Below are 21,289 nucleotides of genomic sequence, written 5' to 3' on the forward strand. Positions count from 1 at the left end.
TGCGGTGTATTTACTTATTGGCTTACATGTTTGTCTTTCTTGGCCTCTAGAATATTATTTTCTTAGGGCAGGAACATTATTTTGTGCAAAATTGTACATGGGGTACCTGCGAAAGTACCTGACACCAGTGAGTTGTAAGGCTGTGTTTTTTCTCCCAGTAGACAATTAAGGAGATAGTGTCAGTAAAATAACTGAATAGCACATATTTGAACCTCAGGAGTTACATACTGAATTTGATAATGTTATCTTCAGTAGACCATATGGTACAGGTATGTTAGACACCTGCCAAATAAATCAGGACACGACACCGAAATATCTATAACTTACAAACCTCTATCAGATTTGAAGTGATTCCGAATACTAGAATAACCTGGGATACTTTCCTATACATGAACTGTATTTTCCTATGTAGTAACTTGTATATTAAATCATATTGCAAATAATTGTATTTTGACAAAATTACAATAAATGGCCTTGAACGTGGCAATGATTTTAAAGGAACAGCATTCAAAACATGAAGAGAGTTTGGTTCCTCTTCTTGTGATTTAAATTCAAATAGTTTGCATTGAAAGCTCACTTCTCTCTCACTTGTATGCCTCCTGGGTAGCAGCTTGTGGCTGTGGTTTGCAGGGTCAACTGCTGTCCATATTCCTGTCCCTTCACCTTGGAAGCTGTAGTCTGTTTTTGTTGCCATTGAATGATATGGCCACTTCGATTCCTGCGTGCTACATGATGCTGACATCTCCTAGCAGTAAATAGCATATGCTGTCTTGTTTAACGTTGTATTTCAATGTTGTTTCTCCTCTACACATCGGGTGAACTTACTTTTGCTCCTAACACTGCCGTCTTTGAGTTATGAGAGTTTTAGAGGTATAATGATTTAGATGATGATGATGAAGGATTTGGGGATGCTGGTGCTGATAATCACAATAAAGCAAGAGTGTCTTAGATTCTCTACCCGTAGTAAACCTTGGACATGATGCTGTTCGGATGACTTAAGTTAGCACCTGCTTAATTATCAAAGGAAGAGCTACATTAAGGATGTATTTTAAAGGGGGATCAGAGCACATCTGGCTCTCAAATTCTGGCTTTTCTTCAGTCATTAGCCTCATCGCTAATGTACTTACTTATTAAAATGTTTCACTTTCCAGTGGGTCATACAAAAAATAATCTTTTATTTCAAGAGCACGCTTACTTTCCAGTCACTAATTGTGAATTAACTTAAATGTTGGTCACTATGAGTAGAGTTGTCAATATTGTACTAAATGCATGTTCAATGATTATAATACTAAGTATCTTTAACTTTTAATTTATACATGTTAATGAGTTTCCGATATAGAAACTATACATTTTAATGTTCATCTGCCATAGTTACACAAAGGTGGTTATTCTGTTTTTCTTATTACACTTAAATGAAATTCTATTATTGCCAGTTACAATTTTAAAAGATCTTGTTTCTCAAATTTAATTTTTACCTAGCTCAAAATAGTAAGGTAAACAAAAATAGTTAAACGTAAGTTTCAAGTTGGTTTGTTGGCATTTTTAAGAAAATTCATTTATACAGAATTGATTCATCCTTGGTATATCGCACATTCTCATCATAGAAATATATGTACCCATTTATCTTTCCATTTGTTTTTAATATGTTGAACAGTCATGAACCCTCCCCCCAGCTAAATAACTTCCATTTACCTGTATGTTCTTTGTCATCTGTTTCATTTACCAAATTGTTACAATAAATAACTTATACCAAGAGATGGCAAATAAATTTCATGAAATTTTACTGAAGTGTTTTCCATATATCTGAAAATGTAAATTCAAAATACAAATGATGATAATTGCTAAAAGAAATTCGTAACTAATAGCATGAGAAGTTATTTTGTTTGTTTGGTAAATCTCAGCTGTTACTGTGTCCTTAGTGTACTAGCCATGGCCAGTAGCATTTTCTATTTGCTTCTGAGAGAGAAGTAGGGGTAATGGCAGTTACTGATCTAGTTTTATTTGCATGACGAGTAATGTGATTTGATTTGTGGGTTTAACACATAAGTGTCTTATAGATTATTTAGCTACTGATCGTTTGCAGTGGGCACATTACAGAAAGATTGTGCAATTATAAAACTATGTGAGTTACACTCTGACAATTATTTCAGACTGAGTTTCATGAGTCTCTAGCCTCACCATTTGTGGTTATGTAATTCTCCTAAAATTCAAATTAATCTTGCCTCTGAGACCTTACATGTATATAACATACATACTCAAGTTGACATTTGTTTGAATGACTTAAAATTTTATATTATTTTGAATCATATGACAGGACTCTCAAACAATAAATGTCAACAGTTATACCCCTTTGTGCTCAAAGACAGAAAAAAACCGAAAATAATGCAATTAACATATTTTCACTAAAATTCTACTTTTGGAATTAGTGGTAGAATAAGGGTAAAATAAGAGTGTATCACAGGTGTAATGAGAGTCTCATGTTTGAAGAGTTTTCTTTAAGTTTTATGTATGTGCAACTAAGTTTGGAAAGGATGAAATGACTTCTTCAAGATTACGTAACTTATTAGCAAAAGAACAAGGGTGGGAACCATGGTATCCTGTAGTTCAATAGTGTCATGAAACATCCACATTGGGCAAGAATTTCAGATAGCCTTGCATCTGGGTCTAAAGGATTAAGAAACTGTCGTAATCTAAATTCCCTACTTGGACTTCCCAGGGTGAGATTAGTGAGATCAATGAAAAGAACAAAGACTTTAAAATCCAGATAGATTTCAGTTGGAATATCAGCCCTGCCACTATGTCTTTGAACAAGTTCCTAAATATCTGTCATCTTAGAGTTCTTGTTTCCTCTTCAGTAAAACAGATTTTTTACCTCGGAGATAATCAAAGGTGTATATTGATAATTGAGGATGTTGTCTAGAATCTAGAGGTTTTTCAATAAATTTTAACGCTTTTTTCTCCCAGTATGGTGTTTCCAGGCAGATTATATTGCTTGTCCAACTGGGGGCTTTAACTGACAATCTGATCCAGCTAGAAGACAAAGTGAAAGAAGGTGGTTTCAAGGGAAGGCGTGACTCATTTTGTTCCCCAAATATGTGCAAACAGAATAAGGAGGGAGCTTTCTAATGTCACAAGAACTCAGAATAAGTAGTGATTTTTATAAATGAACAACAGTGGTATTAGAAAGACAAGGAGATGGATGGAAAGGTGCCAAGAGGAGTGCAGCAAATTACTAATTCATAATCTCATTCACTTACCTAGTTCTAAAATCTGCAATTCTGGTATAAAAGGCATCTTGACGGTACCTTAGTGTTTTTGGAAGAAAGGTACTGTCTACATAACAAAAAATAGTTATTTATAATACAATTAAAATGATAAATAGTACCTTGAAATTTCATGTATTTTAAGATATTTTTCCCCTATTGTGAAGTAAAACCACATTTTATGCTGAGAAATGAGAACATAATGTTAATAATATTGGAAGAATAGAGTATCCTGTAACTTTGTTGCATTTAAGGCAACAAAGCGTTGAGTATTTTGAAGTATCCAGAAAACACTGGTTCCTGAAGTTCTCTTAACCCCAGTAGCACAGCTAGCTGTGAAGTTAAGTCCTGATACCTACCTGAAATGGACGGCTGGCTGAGAGTGCCTGTACTCTATCCAGCACTTAATGGAAATGTGGTTCTGGAACTACACTTCCTAGAAGGGCTTTACAATGAATATTAATGTTAAAATTAGGAACAATAAAAGGTGGTGACAGTAAACAGTGTCGAACATAGATTTGAAAGGGCAATCTGGAAATTGCCATTGAACAGTCTATATATAAATATATATATATATTTATATATAAAATCCATAATCTTAATTTTACTACTCTTTGTTTCAAAATCAAATGATGCCAAAGTCTGCTCAGATCTGTATATAGATAGCCTGGGAAAACGGATAGTTCTGCATAAGCCTCATACTCAAGTCTTTCAATTAAGCAACATAAAAAGGAAAATCACTTTTGGCATCTGAAGGTGCCCAAGACTGGAAGAGAAAAATCTATTCTGGAAAAAGTTCTTTTTTTCCCAAGACTGTCATTAGACAAACTGTTGAAAGTTCAGACTGCCCACATAGTGCTAGTCATCTGAAAGACAGCTGAACAATCAGTCAGTTCAGGATCTTCTGTCTACACGGTGAGTCCAAGCATCTGTGTATTTGAACATTTGAATGTTACTAAAATATCAGGAGAACAAGTTGAATTTTTACAATTTTGACAAGAATGTTTTTTGATTGGACACAAACTTAAGTTGTCACATTTATCCATCCCATTTAATTAATTTAATCATCTGTCACTACTTCATTCTTCTTAGCAGTTTAAAGATTGTACATTTTTCCTAATTTAATTCCTAATTCCTAATTTATAATCATTTGCATATACTTTTGACTTGAGTTATTTTAACTAGCTTTATATATTCAGTCAGTAGAGTCACATCAGATGTTTTAATGCATACATTAAGCAAAATTGGTATAATCAAATACTCAGATCAAATGCTGTTGATGTTACATAACACAACTCTACAGTAACTCCCTTCTTAGAACCCACGCCTAAAGTAGGATGTACATTTTGTCCCTCTATAGTTCGCTATGCTAGAAATATTTCTGTAGTTTTCCAAGGGTCATGGAAATGTTGATCGTCTAAAGTACCAGAATACCCCTTGGAACAGTCATGGGCTCTGTTATTTTTTCTATACCAATTAGGTCTTAATGCAGTTACGTGTCTCAATACATTATTAAGTAAATATATTGAGAAAAATAAGACCAGAGATATTCTTGAACAGTATGCCAGGTCCAGGATTATTTAGGTTGAGAGTTGAATACTGAATTAAATCCCATAAGAGATGAAATGCTCTAGCTTAAGTTTTCAGGTTTTTCCCTATTTTTAGAGGGACATGAGTAGTGAGTGGCTTCTGTCCCTTACACAGACCTGGTGAACATATTGGGTAAATGAGACGATCATTAATCAAGAAGGTCACATGCCTTAGTATTAGGAAGGGGGAGTTTCCACTTACCCCATGAGAGGCCCTTCGTCATACGCTATTTGGAAAAGCTGGTCTCCTCTAGACTTCTACCCTTCACGTCTAAAGGTAGCATTATCATTTTCAAAATGGTGGAGAAGCCTATGGTAGTTAAGATTCGAGTCGTAAGGTAACCAAGTGTCATGGTTTGCCTGGAGCAGAGTGACTTCCTGGGATGTAGGAATTGCATTGTGAAGCCTGGGCTGTCTCCAAACCAGTGAGGACACATCGGTCACCATTAGTCTAGAATAAGTTCATTTCCTGAAGTTCTTTTTGGTAATTTGCCAGTAGGTTAGTAGCTTTGACAATTTTGTTGTTTTTAAGTTTGATCCTGTTCTTGTATCTTAATTTTTTAAATTCATTTTAATTAGTGAAATCCTACACAGAGACCAATACAGGACAAAGAGGCTTCCATTAAAAGCGTTTTCCTTTAAAAAAAAAAAAAAAAAACAGCCCTTTGTTCCTTTGTTGTTCAGTAGTAAGCCTGGTTTTGATGCTACTGGCCCGTCAGTTACACTCTCTACTTAAGGATAAAAGATTTCCTAATGGTTTCTGTGGAAAAATAAGATTCCCTTTCTTTCTACATAAGTAGCTTTCCAAACCTTCATCCTAGACTCCTTGAACGAAACAGGAGAGGAAAACAGAAGGCTTTGTAGGAGCTGCAACACCTAAGCTAAGGATGCCTTGATTTTAGTACCTCTCGTTTGGAATGAACGGGTCATCTTTGCTCTCTCAATCTTTGGTACTTAGTGAGCTGGACATTTTCACCATATACCGTCTCCTGCAGCAGAAAGCAGTGTTAGTAAAAAGAAAAGGGGGTATGGATGGAAATCAGTGGCATGTGCCTATAATTTTGTGGTCTAATTAACCTACTCCCAATCGTAGTGATTTCAGTATCAGATCTGTCTACAATCCCCATTTACTAGTAATAGCATTTACAAAGTTTTTTCTCTTTCGAGCTAGTTACTTCAACTCCTCGCATACAAGTGACCTTAAACATTAGAAACAAAATTAGAAACAAACTCTCCTCTAGACAGTATACGGATTTTTGGCATAAATGTAACTTTTGCCCCTATATAAGACAGAAATGGAGATTTTAGCCAAAATAAAGGAACTCAGATTTTATGTTCATTTCTATCCATTTAGGATCTTGGGTATAGTCATTGAATTCTTTCCTTTGTCTATCTTACTGGCAAGCTCACTACCTATCGGCTTGTTCTCAGGCTATTCCATCACAGACGAGATGAGTGCCAGGAATCTGTTTTCTTAATCTCTTCTTTCTTCAAGTTTGGATGAGGTGGGACAGGGTTAAAATTCTATTTTGCATATGTTGGTTCCTTTAAGCTAGAATTCTGGAAGTGACCATGATTTATTTTTTAATTATGCTTCACTTATGGTTCGTGTCTTTGAAAATAGAATATCCCTGAAATATGAAAATGTTTTACAGTCATCACTGTCATTAGTTACCCTCATCATTATCAAAGAACATTTCCTGGGACAGGGTGAGGGGGAATCAGTGTGGTAAACGTAGTGATTAAGCAGGAATAAATGAAGAACTAGAACCCATTATTTTTTTTCAGAAAGTAGGCATATACATAAAACAAGAAATAGGCATGCAAATGAATATGACGGCTGCCAAGTGAGTTGTAATATAGCTCAGGATGATGAACATTCACCGAAAAAATATGCTTGGGGAACGACTTGAGAACAGTGGTGAGTTAGCATGGCCTCTTGGACCTTTCCCCAAACTGAACCTGAGAGTTACCAGAACAGAGAAGATAAAGTTGAATCGAGTTACAAACATGGAGAAAGTGTGAGTGAGGCAAGACTTTAGAAAATGCATTGTTGTCTAAATGGTGACTTTTAAAAACTATTTCCATAATAATATGGATTTTTGCAATGCAACTACAACGTGGCAGAGGATGAGGAAAGTTGGTGTGTGTGATCAGAAATAAAAGCATAAAATGATGATAGTCCGGCTCAGATATACATTTTGATGAGATATACATTATAAGATATTGATATTTATAAAGGAAACTTGAAAATTTTACGGATTTCAATCATTTAGGTGTAGAACACATTAAGATGTCATTGTTAAAACAGTCAGAGATAACTTGATCTATGCAATTAAAATTGATAATTATAAAACAAAGTATCACAGAAATAAAATATATCACCTAATATAGCAAATATAAATTAAATTTTAAAACAATGTTACGTATAATTTACATAGGATAAAATTTACCCACTTTAAGTTTGGAGTTCATGAGTTGTAGTAAACTTGTACAGAATTCAATTTTAGAATATTTTTACCATGAAAAACTCCACTTGTGTTGTTGTGCAGTTAGTTCCTACATTTAGCCTCTGACCTTGGGAGCAGTTGATCTGCTTTTGGTCTTTATAATTTTGCTTTTTCTACAAATTCAAATAAATGAAATCATATAATAGGAATTTCAGTGGAGAATAAGAAGCATTTATTAGTCACTCCTCTGTGTGCTGGCTCTGCTCCATGAGTTTTCATTCTGAGTTTGGAGGAGCAGAAACTTCTATGATTATAGAAGCACAAGAAAGTAAGCCCTACCATGCAATCACACTGGCACTGTGTTTTCTTTAAAAAAAACAAAAACAAAACCTAGAAGTTCAGTAAATGTTAAATCGGAATCTAACTTCTGAGTATTCTAGTAGTTGGACTGTGTCAAATTATTTTTTAATGACCTATAAATTTCATGTTACATAGGAGAAATGAAAATTACATATGTGTCTTGTAATACAGCTTTTGTATGGCTATATCTGTGGGACACCAGAATGTCTCGATGGAATTAAAATGTTAAAAAAAAAAAAAAGTTAAGCATTACATAGAATTTATCTTCATACTAGATGTAAATGCTATTTGGTTCTTGACAGAATTTAATTAATTTTAAAAAGTTGGGCACAAACTAGTTTCCAAAACCTGTAAAGAATACAGCAGAGAAAAGTAGTTCGTTCAATCCTTGATAAACTCTTTTAGGTGAGTTTCCACAGAATTTTCTACATCTTTGAGACATATTTCAAACTGTCCTTCAGAAACCTCCATAGTAATGTATGGACATGTAAGTCTCTGTATACCTAAGACCCTTCAAAAAAGAAAAAAAAAAAAAAAACTTTCAGAAAACCAGTTTGGCGAGAATGGTAACTTGTTTATTCACTTGATTAAGGTTGAAGTCAAACTCTTAGCCTTTTATCTCTTCATTTACTTGTTATCTGTTTCTTAGTCCAATTTTATGTTTTGGTGTTAAAATTTTTTGTTATCTCTAAGAATTTGTATATAGAGGGTTATAACCCAGTTAGCATACTTGGGGCAGATATTTTCTAAGAATGTCATTTGACTTTCATTTTTTGATTATTACTTACAGAATGCTTTAATTATGTTTTCAAAGGGATTGATTTTTTTTCCTTAGTGACTTGTTTGTATTATCGCTTTTCTGCCAAGAGGGAGATGTGGGCATATTTCTTAGTCAAATTTTCAGTTCACTGGTGAAGAACTAAAAGGAGTAACTGTTTTCAATCTTTTTTTTTCCTCTTGCATTTTTACCCCTATGGCTCTAGGCTAAGGATACAACTTCTGCAGTACCCATCAATGTTTGAAGAATTGTGAAAATAGTCATCAAAATAGAAATCAAAATGCTTTACTAAATGCAAACGTGAACAGCATCCTTTGTGACATCCATACCAAATTCTTAGGTTTCTTTGGGAATATATGCAATGGGGAGTATTTTACTAGTCTTAAAAAAAAAAAAGACCTGAAGGTTTACATCATAAAATACTATTAACCTGACAATTTTAAGTGGATCAGTTTGGTTCTTTCCCCCTCTCCTTGGGAAATGGCAATTACATGATCTTTACGCTTCTTTCCTGCCAAGTATATTTAATAACATGCTCAGAAGCAGATCGAGGCAAACACTTGATGTAAAATAAAAAACTCTCCGCAACTGAGACATTCAAGTTAGTCATTGCAAAGTATGAATACATGAATCCAGTCTGCATCTCATATCTTTCCTTTAAAGCTGGGGCCAGTTATCCTCTCCCTATAGATTGAGTTTCATTTCACAGTTGATTTCAGGCTTGGGGAGGAAGAAACAACACAAACAATAAAATTGACAGTAATGAGAATAAAATAAAAAATTAGCCTGTAAACCATTTATAATGGTTTTCCTGCATACGAGGTTAATTCCTAGATGCTTCCCATATATTCTCATGATAATCCTCAATGATATACAGGTTTATAATGTCCCCTTTCACAGGTGAAGAATTAGAGGTAAAAAACTTGCCGAAAGGCACAGATTAGCGTGTTTTCAAATTGAGATGTAGCTGACATATAACATTGTATTAGTTTTGGGTGTACAACACGACTTGATATTTGTATACATTGCAAAGTGATTACCACAGTACGTCTAGCTAACATCTGTTACCACACTTAGAAAATTACAAAAATTCTTTGCCTTGTGACGGGAACTTATAAAATTTATTTTCTTAGCTACTTTCAAATATGCAATAAACTATTACTAGCTATAATCCCCATGCTGTACATTACACCCCATGACTTATAACTGGAAGTTTGTACCTTTTGACCACCTTAACCCATTTTGCCCACTCCTACCCTCTGCCTTTGGCAACTACCAATCTGTTCTCTGTACCCCTGAGTTTTTTGTTTCGTTTTGTTTTTTTAAGATTCCACATACTAAGTGAGATCATAAGGTGTTTTCTCTTTCTCTGACCTATTTTGCTTAACATAATGCCCTCAAGGTCCATCCAAGTTGTCCCACATGGCAAAAATTCAACCGTTTTAGTCATGTATCACAGTGTTCATTGCAGCACTATTTACAGTAGCCAGGACATGCAAGCAACCTACGTGTCCATCGACAGATGAATGGATAAAGAAGATGTGGCACATATATACAATGGAATATTATTACTCAGCCATAAAAAGAAACGAAATTGAGTTATTTGTAGAGAGGTGGATGGACCTAGAAACTGTCATACAGAGTGAAGTAAGTCAGAAAGAGAAAAACAAGTACTGTAATGCTAACACATACATATACATGGAATCTAAAAAAAAAAAGGTTCTGAAGAACCTAGGGGCAGGACAGGAATAAAGGCACAGACGTAGAGAATGGACTTGAGGACATGGGGAGGGGGAAGGGTAAGCTGGGACGAAGTGAGAGAGTGGCATGGACATATATACACTACCAAACGTAAAATAGATGGCTAGTGGGAAGCAGCCACATAACACAGGGAGATCAGCTCGGTGCTTTGTGACCACCTGTTTGTGACCACCTGGAGGGGTGGGATAGGGAGGGTGGGAGGGAGACGCAAGAGGGAGGGGATATGGGGATATATGTATACTATAGCTGATTCGCTTTGTTATAAAGCAGAAACTAACACACCATTGTAAAGCAATTATACTCCAATAAAGATGTTAAAAAAATAAAGTAGGACCTCATATCTTAAAAAAGAAAAAAAAAATCAACCTTTTTTATGGCCGGAAGTATTTCGTTGTATAGAAACCACATTTTCTTTATTCATTCATCCATCAATGGACACCTAGGTTGTTAAAATACCGCGGTTACTGTTAAAAATATCCTCATTATTCAAAATGCTGTGATGAACATAAGGTTACAGATACATGTTTAAGTTAGTGTCTTAATTTTTTTCAGATATATTCCCAAAAGTAGAATTGCTGATTCATATGGTAGTTTTAATTCCTTGAGAAACTGCTATATTGTTTAAAGCCACTGTTTCCATAGTGGCTGCACTAATTTACATTCCCACCAACAGTTCACAAGCGTTTCCTTTTCTCCACATCCTCGCAGGCACTCATCATTTGTCTATTTAATATTAGCCATTCTAAGAGGTGTGAGATGATATCTCATTATAGTCTTGATTTGCATTTCTCTGATAGTGATGCTCAGCATCTTTTCATGGGCCTGTTGACCATCTGTATGTTGTCTTTGGAAAAACGTCTTTCAGATCTTCTGCCTATATTTTAATTGGATTATTTTTTTTCCTGCACTGACTTGTATGAGTTCTTTGTCTGTTTGGGAAATTAATCCTTTCTCAGGTGTGTGATTTGCAAATAATTTCTCTCATTCAGTCGATTGCCTTTTCATTTTGTTCCCTTTGCTGTGCAGAAGTTTTTAGTTCAATGTACTTGCAGTTGTTGGTTTTGTTTTGTTGCCTTTGCTTTTTATGCCAGATTCAAAATAATTATCACCACGACCAAGGGCAGGGAGTTCACTGCCTGTCTTCTTCTAGGAGTTTTATGGTTTCAGGTATGGTACTTGAATGTAAATTCAAGGCTTAAGTCCATTTTGAGTTAACTTTTGTGTATGGATAGGGGTCCAGTTTCATTCTTTTGCATGTGGCTGTCTAGTTTTCCCAGTGCCATTTATTAAAGAGTCTGTTCTTCATTATATATTCTTGGCTTCTTTGTTATAAATTAATTAACCATGTATGTGTGGGTTTATTTCTGGTCTCTTTGTTCTTTTTCACTGATCTATGCGTCTGTTTTTATGCCAGTACTTTACTGTTTTGATTAGAAGACACAGTAGCATTTTAAACTCAAATCCTCTGACCCTTCAGGGCAATCCTTGAAACCAGTGGGGAACTTTAACCATTCTTAACTGCCATTGTTGTTGGTACGTTATTTTCTCAGTAATAAGGCTAATGTCCCATACCTAACTCCATGAGTCCCTAGTGTATACCAGATTAATCTATAATGATATTTTCCTCCCTGTATTTCTGTTCTGGCCAGTGTCTAGATTTCCTAGGCATTATCTAGATGTTCTTAGCAACTGAGTCCTCAGTATTCATGAGCAGGCATCTCTTGTCACTAATACTCTGTTTGCAAGCTTAGCCTCCATTGATAAACAGACAGCTCTTTGGACATTAAACACTCTGTACCTCAGATTCTTTATCCGTGAGTGGGGACCTCATGAAGAATTGGTAGAAGAATTAAATGAAACTATCCACAGAGCACTTAGGACAGTGCTTGTCACATAGTAAACATTACATAAATGCTTGTTAGATTTTCTTAAAGCTCTGTTAAATTCCTGTTATTTTTATAATCAAGATTTCTCTATTGCACAGTGCCTGAAGGTTGCATTTGGAGTCAGCTGTTAATTCATATTCTGAATCTTAAATTTGGCTTTTCTAGACCTTTACATTTACGAAGAGAACACATTGCCTTCATAAATGGACTTCAGACCCGACTGAGTTCACATACCATTAATGGAGTTGTAAAATAATTTTATTCATTTTTAAAAAAACACTTTTATAAAAATGAGCAGCTTTGACTAGACTAAAATAGAAAATATAGAATTAAGAAATATTATACATTACACTTGGTAAGGGTCTATATGTTTCATAAGACTTTTATAGTATGTGTATGCATTAGGTTGAAACATTGATACGTTATATTTTTTATTCTGAGTCACGGTCATTAAAGTTTGAAATAAATGATCCTACCTTATTAAGTATTTAAATTGCTTGTCCATAGTGGCTTAAGAATAATTGGATTCTATAGTGTCAATGTCAAAAGAGATATAACAATCTATACATGTGCACAAAATCTTAAACAATCCTTAATAGTTTTTCACTTTTTGATGTAAGAGAGTGTAAACTTGTCTCTATACATTTATCCCTTTTTTTAACTTGATATTTGAGATTCATATGGGAAGGAAGAACTGTGCTCTTAATTATTAGGGGTAGAAGTTCAACATCCCAAGTACTAGATTATGTAAAGTTTTAGCTGATACATAGATACAGATATAGATACATAATTTAGCTCAATAAAATAGATGTTAGAGATCCTTGTTTTAAAAATGAATTAACAAAAATTTTTAAATTTACCTAATCTTTCTATTGATTATGTCTTCTTCAGCTAATCTAATACTGTTCTACCGTTTCTCCTATAGAAAACATATTAAACAATTAAAATTCTGCTTTAAAAGAAACTTTTAAAGTTTTTCTTGTTTTTATTTGTCTTTAATTCCTTCCCCTTCCTTCCTTCCTTCCTTCTTCATTTTCAGGAGATGGAATCTTTTCTTAAAAATTGGTATAAGTGTTGGATAACTCTTTGAAATTCCATTGGATATAGAGGCTCAGTTTTTTAAAAATATTCACACATGACTGAACACGTACTTTAGGTTTTTCTAAGTACAGGAGAAGCCTCTATTTTTAGAGATTATGACTTATATAGAAAGTAAGAATTAAATTGAAAGACAATTTTCTGCCTGTGAAAAGGATGTAATTCCCATTAATTCCTTTCACAAAGCATAAAAAGATGATTAACCAAGCAAAACAGTTGGCCACCTCCCTTATCTAGCTGTCCTGAGCTGAAAGAATTACTTATAATTTAACTCTATATTTTTATATGGATAAATATCTATTAGGACCTCAGGTACATTCATAAAAACAGCATCTATGAAATCTCAAATTCTCTACTGTTGTCAGATTTTTTTACTATACCTGGGAATCTTGTCATGAAATGTGAATTAATTTTACTTACATGTAGTATTGATGTAATATACTTTTGCCCCTCTTTTTCAGTTGTTGAAAATGTACAATTGTTATAATTGATCTTGCCTAATTGAAACCTCCATTGAGTGTAGATCTTGTTAATCTAATTTAGATTATAAACCCAGTTTGTCTTGAGGGATTTTATAGACCTCATTACATTCCTTTCACACATTTTATTCCTCTCATTTCTTCTCTAGAGACACTTAGTCAATCAATGCTACCAAAAAAAAAAGAAACAATGACGTTGAGTGTTTGATCCACCTGGTTTTTTACACATGTGCTCCTCAGCTGCAAGTGACTTATATCTGTGAGTGAATTTCCATCTTGCCTATTTTATTTCATAATTAACCTTCCCCCTTCCCTTCTAATATCTTGAATGGAGTCTTAGAGATGCATTCACTTACAAATCCATTCAAGAGATTGTTTCCTCCTCTTCTGATTAAATACTGAAGACCAGTGGTTGCTCCAAAATATTACTTTTAACCTTTTATTCTTCTTACATAAGTATGAAATATAAATGATGACAGTCTTCTTGTACTAGTGAAACATAATAGCTTTACCTATTGTGGTTATCCAATTGGTGTGCTTACTTACCTTGCTTTATGGCTAATGTCTAAGACATATATCAGAATTTAGCATTATATTTTAAGTTAGCTTTGAGTATGGACATTTTATTAGTAATTGATTTATTCATCTTCCTTTGGCAAATTCTGTCGGTCCTCACATAACAACACGGGGTATAAAACCCGGTTTAAGGAATTCACAATCAAGTGTTGATAAAATAGTTCCATAAATAGTTTAATAGAAGGAGGAACGTGGTATGGACAAAAAGAGAGGTGTCAAGAGTTACAGAATAACAAAACATCTTCCCTCTGGTTTCTTCTCATCCCTGTCTTTGGTTCTGATACCGGTTACTGGGAATTCAGGGCTCATGTGTGATCCTAACTGCAATGCACCTGGCTGGCCGTCCTCATTGTTATATCCCATATTGGCCTTGATCCAGACTTTTTGCATGTCCTTATCCGCCCGAGAAGTCAACTCATTCTTTGTGCAGTCACTGCTAGCCATATGCCCCTACACCAGTATTAAGTACGGAACTCATCTCTAAAAGTCTTGATAGAGCAATTGAGGCAAAAGCTATGGTTACATCGAGAGTCTCCCTTCTTGAGGAAGACAGTGACTTGTGACTCTGTAGCATCATAAACTCGTGTTTATGTGGTGCCAGCTCTGTGTCCTCCTGTAATCCCCTGTGAGTTTCATGCTGACTTTGGAAACTTGGACAGCAAGAGGTAGGGTTTATGAGACAGCCCAGCTGGGTTTGAAGAGCCAGATGCTCTAAATCCTTCCATGCCTCTTAAGTCATAGCTGATGATGCTACAGCCTAGCAGTGCTGCCAGCCACATGTGGGCTATGAATAAAGTGAAACTCAGTGGGATGTGTTCCTGAAAAGTGTCAATTTTAAATAGCATATTAAATTTATAATAAAAATGATAATACAATCAACACATGGAATTACCTATAGAGCCTTATACTCTGTCTGGCAATGCATTTCATTCTATTCATGCTTTATCTTACATCAATCTCACAGCAACCTAAGAGGTAGACACTATGGTTGGCCCTAATTTACAGCTGAAAAAAACTGAGTCTCAGGGAGGTTAAGTAATCTTACCTTAAATTGCACAGTAAGGAAGTCACAGAGAGCTAAAATTTAACTCCAGAATAGGCTAACTCTAGAACCGGCGATGGAAATACTGTGTCATAATGCACAAAGGAGTTGAAATTTTCCAAGAACCCTCTAACAATCGCAGCCAAATTTTAAAGCCTGTGAATAAACGCTGTATCAAACATTTTTAAACCATGACAGCCTTTTTTCTTTTGAGATGAATTGATGAGTAAATTCTTTCAGAATGTTGTTAGGGGAGCAGAGGGTACTACATTACAAAAAAAAAAAAAAATCAGCAATTCCAACAATTTCATTTGAATATATAAATGAAATTCTACTTGATTCTTTTCCAGCTCATTCCAGTTGAGCTGTTGTTTAAAAGTAATATGTTTAATTTATTCAATATTAAACTAATAACCTGACTTTTATTTAAATAGTTATTATTGACACCTCTTTGAGAATTCAAAGAGTCACTTAGCAATAAAGATGTTAAAAAAAGAAACATATTGCTAGCTCTGCAGTATACAAATTTCTTTTTTTTTTTTTTTTTTTTCGGTACGCGGGCCTCTCACTGTTGTGGCCTCTACCGTTGCAGAGCAAAGGCTCCGGACGCGCAGGCCCAGCGGCCATGGCTCACGGGCCCAGCCGCTCCAAGGCATGTGGGATCTTCCCGGACCGGGGCACGAACCCGTGTCCCCTGCATCAGCAGGCGGACTCTCAACCACTGCGCCACCAGGGAAGCCCACAAATTTCTTTTTTAAAGCATAGTAAAGGTAAAATAAAACAGTGTTCACTTAGCATTTATAATGGTGGCTTTCATTAAGCAGGTAATTACTGAGCACCTACTACATGTCAGGTACTGTAGTAGACACTGGGGAATACATTGATGATTGGTACCATTGCTTCCATTAAGTGGAGAAAGGAGACAAGTAAACAGAGCAGAAAGCCCTATGTCAAAGTTCGCACTGCCGGTCATGGGGATATATGGCACCTAATACCAGCCTGGAGGAAGTACAAAGGCAGTGGAATAGAAAGAGTTGAGAAAGCTTCTGATAGGAGATGTACTGTAAAAAGTGAGTAGCAGCTAGATGGAGGAGCTGGGTGGCGAAATTCCGGGCATGTAAAAAGATGGTGCGTGAGGTATACATTTTGCTTTTCCAAACTACAGAGTTTTAAGCTTTGGGGGAAGAGAGGAAGTTGGTAAAAACTGGAAAGAAAGAGGTGAGCTGGAGCAGATGGCATTTGGCATTGTGTATACACACACAACACACACAACACACACAGCACACACATACACACGTACACGCACATACACAACACAGAAACAACACACACACAACACAACACAACACACACATACAGACACATAACACGCACAACATACACAACACACACAACACACAACACACACAACACACATACACACAACACACACATACACAACACACACAACACACACACACCACACACACCCAACACACCCCACACACATACACATACCACACACACACACAACACACACATACACAACACACATACACATACCACACACACACAACACACACATACACAACACACACAACACACACACACACACACACACATATATAAAATGTTACATAGATTTAAAGTTATCCTGTGAAAATGGAAAGTCTGAAGATTTTAAACAGGGCAGGGCATGATCAGATTCATAATTTGGGAATCTCACCTCTGATGATGGAAGTTCCAGGGGTGGGGAAGCCGGAATGAGGAGGTGGATTCCGGCAATTCGAAGGGTGATGCGGGGACCTGAGCAGAGCTCAAGACAGGGACGCTCGGTCTACAGGTGTTTAACAGGTGGAATGAAGACGTGGCAGCTAACTGGATTGGGGGGTGAGGTGGTGGAACCACATCGCAGAAGTCTCCCAAGTATCTGGCGAGACCCTTTCTTTGGAAGTTGTCACTGTTCTCAGAGACTGGAATAGGGAAGGAGGAGCAAGCTGGTGGCTGTTTGGTGGCTAGAAATGTAGCATGATTTCCTGTCTTTAAATTCATGTACTTAGCCAATGGTTAGGTTGCCTTTGGAATTTTCATTTTTGACTTGTTGGCCAGCTTTAATTACGATTCTGCTAATGAGTCAACTGTTTCCTTGTATAAAGTATACAGAGAAGACAAGTTTACATTAACATTTTAAGAAAAGACATGCACTTAACCTCGTCATATACGTATTCACTCTTTCCTGAGTATGGTGATACCGTCTGGTGGTAGCGACACTAGGTCTCAAGTCAGAAGCTGCCTGGATCAAACTCTGATTCCAAACTTATGATCTCTGTGACTTTGGACAAATCCTCAACTTCTCTGTGCTCTAGTTACTGCATCTGTATAATGAGATTAGTAACACCTACCAGGAGTTGTTTTGAGGAACAAATTGGCAAATGTATAAAAAAGTGTCTGGCACATGGCAATCACTAAATCAATATCATTAGCATCATTTTTTGCTACTGTGCTAAATCCTGTTTTAGGAGCTTTCAACACAAAAACAAATGGGACATAATTGTATTAGGCAGTGGTACTTTGTCTTTTGTTAACTCACTGGTCAGATGTGTTTGGCACTAGAGAGTTTGTGTCCTTTTTCTTTAAGTAATTTCTTTTAACTTAATGACATTCTCCATATTTAGAGTTTAAAAAGTAAAAAGAAAAAAAAAAGATTTCCTTGTTTACTGGAAAACCATGGTACTCTAATTTAATGGAAAAGAATGTTGAAATATGAGTACCTTCATCCTGGATTTGGTAGATAAGTTATCAAAATGCTTTTTTTTTTAAATGTAATTTTGAAACAATTTATTTTCTGGTTAAAGTATTTTTACTCTATTTTACTTTATATCATCAGTTGAAGTCTAAAGTATTCATAACACTTTTAGCCAAATATCTAAACAGCATATACTGTATGGCAATATTTTTCTTTTCCTTTTTTTTTCCACATTTATTGTGATTTTTCATTTCCTGAGAATGTTACCTGGAAAACTAGGTGAATAGAAATCTGATTTTCCTCCATTTAGTTTTAACTCTGTGCTTTCAGAGCTGGTTCCATGAACATCAATGAGTAAAAAGCAAGGCAAAGGTAACTTTCCAGGATGGCACGGTAGTTGTTTGGAGGAAAAGGTTGCTTACCTTAGAATGTTCTTGTCCCAATGGGTAGAAAACCACACCTTTTCTTCCCAGGGTAAACAATATCACATCCCCAAACCTTGGAGAATGCAAAATTGGATACATATTGAAATAATAAGTTGGCAGTAACCATTAGTGGTCAAAACCGTGAGATTTATGCAGTCTCTTCCATTTTATTCCAGAGAATCAACCTTCTTGTAGACACTTTCCCATAAAGCATCACTTCTCAGTGTGTGGTCAGGGGAATCGTAGGATTCTTCAGTCTCCTTTTAGGGTGTTCTTAAGCTCAAAACTACAACGAAAGATAATGCTAAAACATGATTTGCCTCTTTCATCCTCTGGTGAGCAATGAGTTTTCCAGAGACTATATAAGGTGTAATATCACAAAGCAGAAGTTCACTTGAAAAACTATAAAATAATGGTGTTTTCTTCACTATCTTTTTATTGAAGTATAGTTGATTTACAACACTGTTTCAGGTTGCTTTCAATGTTGATTTTAAATAATGCATTGAGATGAAAAACAAATCTATCTATTTATCTATCTATCTATCTATCTATATATTTGCGGTACACAGGCCTCTCACTGCTGTGGCCTCTCCCATTGCGGAGCACAGGCTCCGGACGCGCAGGCTCAGTGGCCATGGCTCACGGGCCCAGCTGCTCCGCGGCATGTGGGATCTTCCCAGACCAGGGCACGAACCCGTGTCCCCTGCATTGGCAGGCGGACTCTCAACCACTGCGCCACCAGGGAAGCCCGCAAATCAGTATTGAGATCCTGTCTTAAAAAGAATCCAGTTCAAGAAAAGGAAAGTTAATGGATAAAAAATTTTCCACCATTCACACAAATATTTGTCCCTCCATAAAAATAAAAGTAGAGGATTTTCCATTTCTGAAGAACTTTTCCAAGTGGCATAGTAGGTAGATCTAAGTAGAGGAAATTTTAACTGGAACAATTAACCTTTAACCAGAACAATTAATGGGTATAAAAAGCCTACAGCTTCATTAGGAAATGCCCACTAATGTTATTTATCTCTTTTGACCCCAAATTGAATCATGATTTAGATTTATGATTAACATTCTTTGTACATTTAGTACCATAGATTCACACAGGTCTGTTCTTCTTGGGTAAGACCCTTTATGGATGTCATTCACAGCTAAACGGGGACAAAAGCAGCTCTGTTAGATTCCCGAGTAGGGAATTCTTGGTAAACATTGTGCTCTCTGAAGATTAGTGTGGGTCAGCAAAGGGTAGATTGGCAAGGAGAGACCAGAGGCCAGGAAAACAGCCGGAAGGCTCTTAAGAGTTGTTTAGGGTGAAGAATTCCACCGTTAAAATGGAAGAAAGGGGAAGAAGCAAATCAAAGAGAATCTACAAACTGGAGACTCACAAAATGGTGCTGTCAACTTAGGCCTTGATAAAAAGAGCAGAGTCATAAGCGAGTCAGAGTTTCTAGATGTCACCAGTGAGTCCAATGGCTAGTAGATTGTGATCAGGAAGAATCAGTTTGTAGGAAAAAGAATGAATTCAATAGTGGATGAAAGTTTTCGTTCAGAGTGATACCAACAAGTTAAGTGCTTTGTATTAAGTTGTGAATAAAGAACTTGGGTGAAAATGAAGCTTTGGAGACTTATATGAAGTCTCCTGTAGCAGAGGAGCAGTGATTGAAGTCAGTTTGAATGGGTTGGAGGAGAGAGGTGAGTGTGGACCACTTGCAGATCAGGTTGTATCAGCTTCTCAGGGAATCTCCACGCACTCCCAGGGTGCAGAGCGCTGTGGCCTAATCTAGCTTGAGCTGATTCAGACTGTCATGTAGGGGGAGAAAAGAGGGTACAGGTTTATTAAACATGGAGGGTGTAATCTCAAGAAATCAACACGTATTTCAAATGAACCGAAACGGAATTGTTTACATCTTCATCAACTTCCTGTGTTGAACTAACTTCACTAACTAACTAGCACATCTATTTGGATAGGGAAGAGAATGGCAGCTTCTGACAGTGGGAACTGTATGGAATGGGCTTCACTGTTTTTGCTGAAATTGTCTAAGAAGAAAGAGTGACAAACAGACCAATAACACGTTTAGCTTCAGCAGTGGAATGCTGGCACTCACCTTATGTGGCTATGTTTAATGATACTCTGTATTTATGAGACATTTTAACCTTGGTTATTTTTAACCGAAATACCTAGATCATGTTATGTATAAGAAATATTGACTGGGAATCAAATTGATGGAGAAAAATCTCATCCTTCTGGTTGAAAAATTGACCACTACTAGAATATAATTTCTGAAAATGCAGCCTGAAGGCGGTTCACTAGAGGGTAATTTTTCAGTGCAGTAGGCAAGTTTTCACAGGATTCTGACAGTCTCTCTCCCCCCTTCTCTCTTTCTCTTAACCTCTAAGACATATTTTTGTTCTAAACATGCTCCAACATTATTACTCCTTGAGACATCTTCTTTAATTCATACAGTCGTATGACGTATGAGGTATAATTAGTGCCTAATATCATAGTCTGTGTTGTTTGTCACGATTTTTGAATGACTAATTTTCAGAACAAGATAAACATCTTAAATCTAATTTTGATCAGTAATGACAGACACATGTACAATTTTGTGCACAACTTAATGGGCTTCCTAAGTAATTTCCCAGCTCCTAGATTTTTTTTCTTTCCTGAAGGATCCAAGCACTGCTGTCAGACTTTTCTTTTCAAGCACGTGACACTGGCCATTTGAGTAAAGTCAAAAATTCTTAGGCTGGCAAGGAAGGATCCTTTAATCCAATCCCAGTATGTATTGATGTATCCTAATTATTTCCCTTACACAGTATACTAGTCACCCCCTCTGTGCATTTGCTCGTGGTGAGGATT

This window comes from Orcinus orca, chromosome 21, assembly GCF_937001465.1.
Source record: "Orcinus orca chromosome 21, mOrcOrc1.1, whole genome shotgun sequence".
Lineage (NCBI taxonomy): Eukaryota > Metazoa > Chordata > Mammalia > Artiodactyla > Delphinidae > Orcinus > Orcinus orca.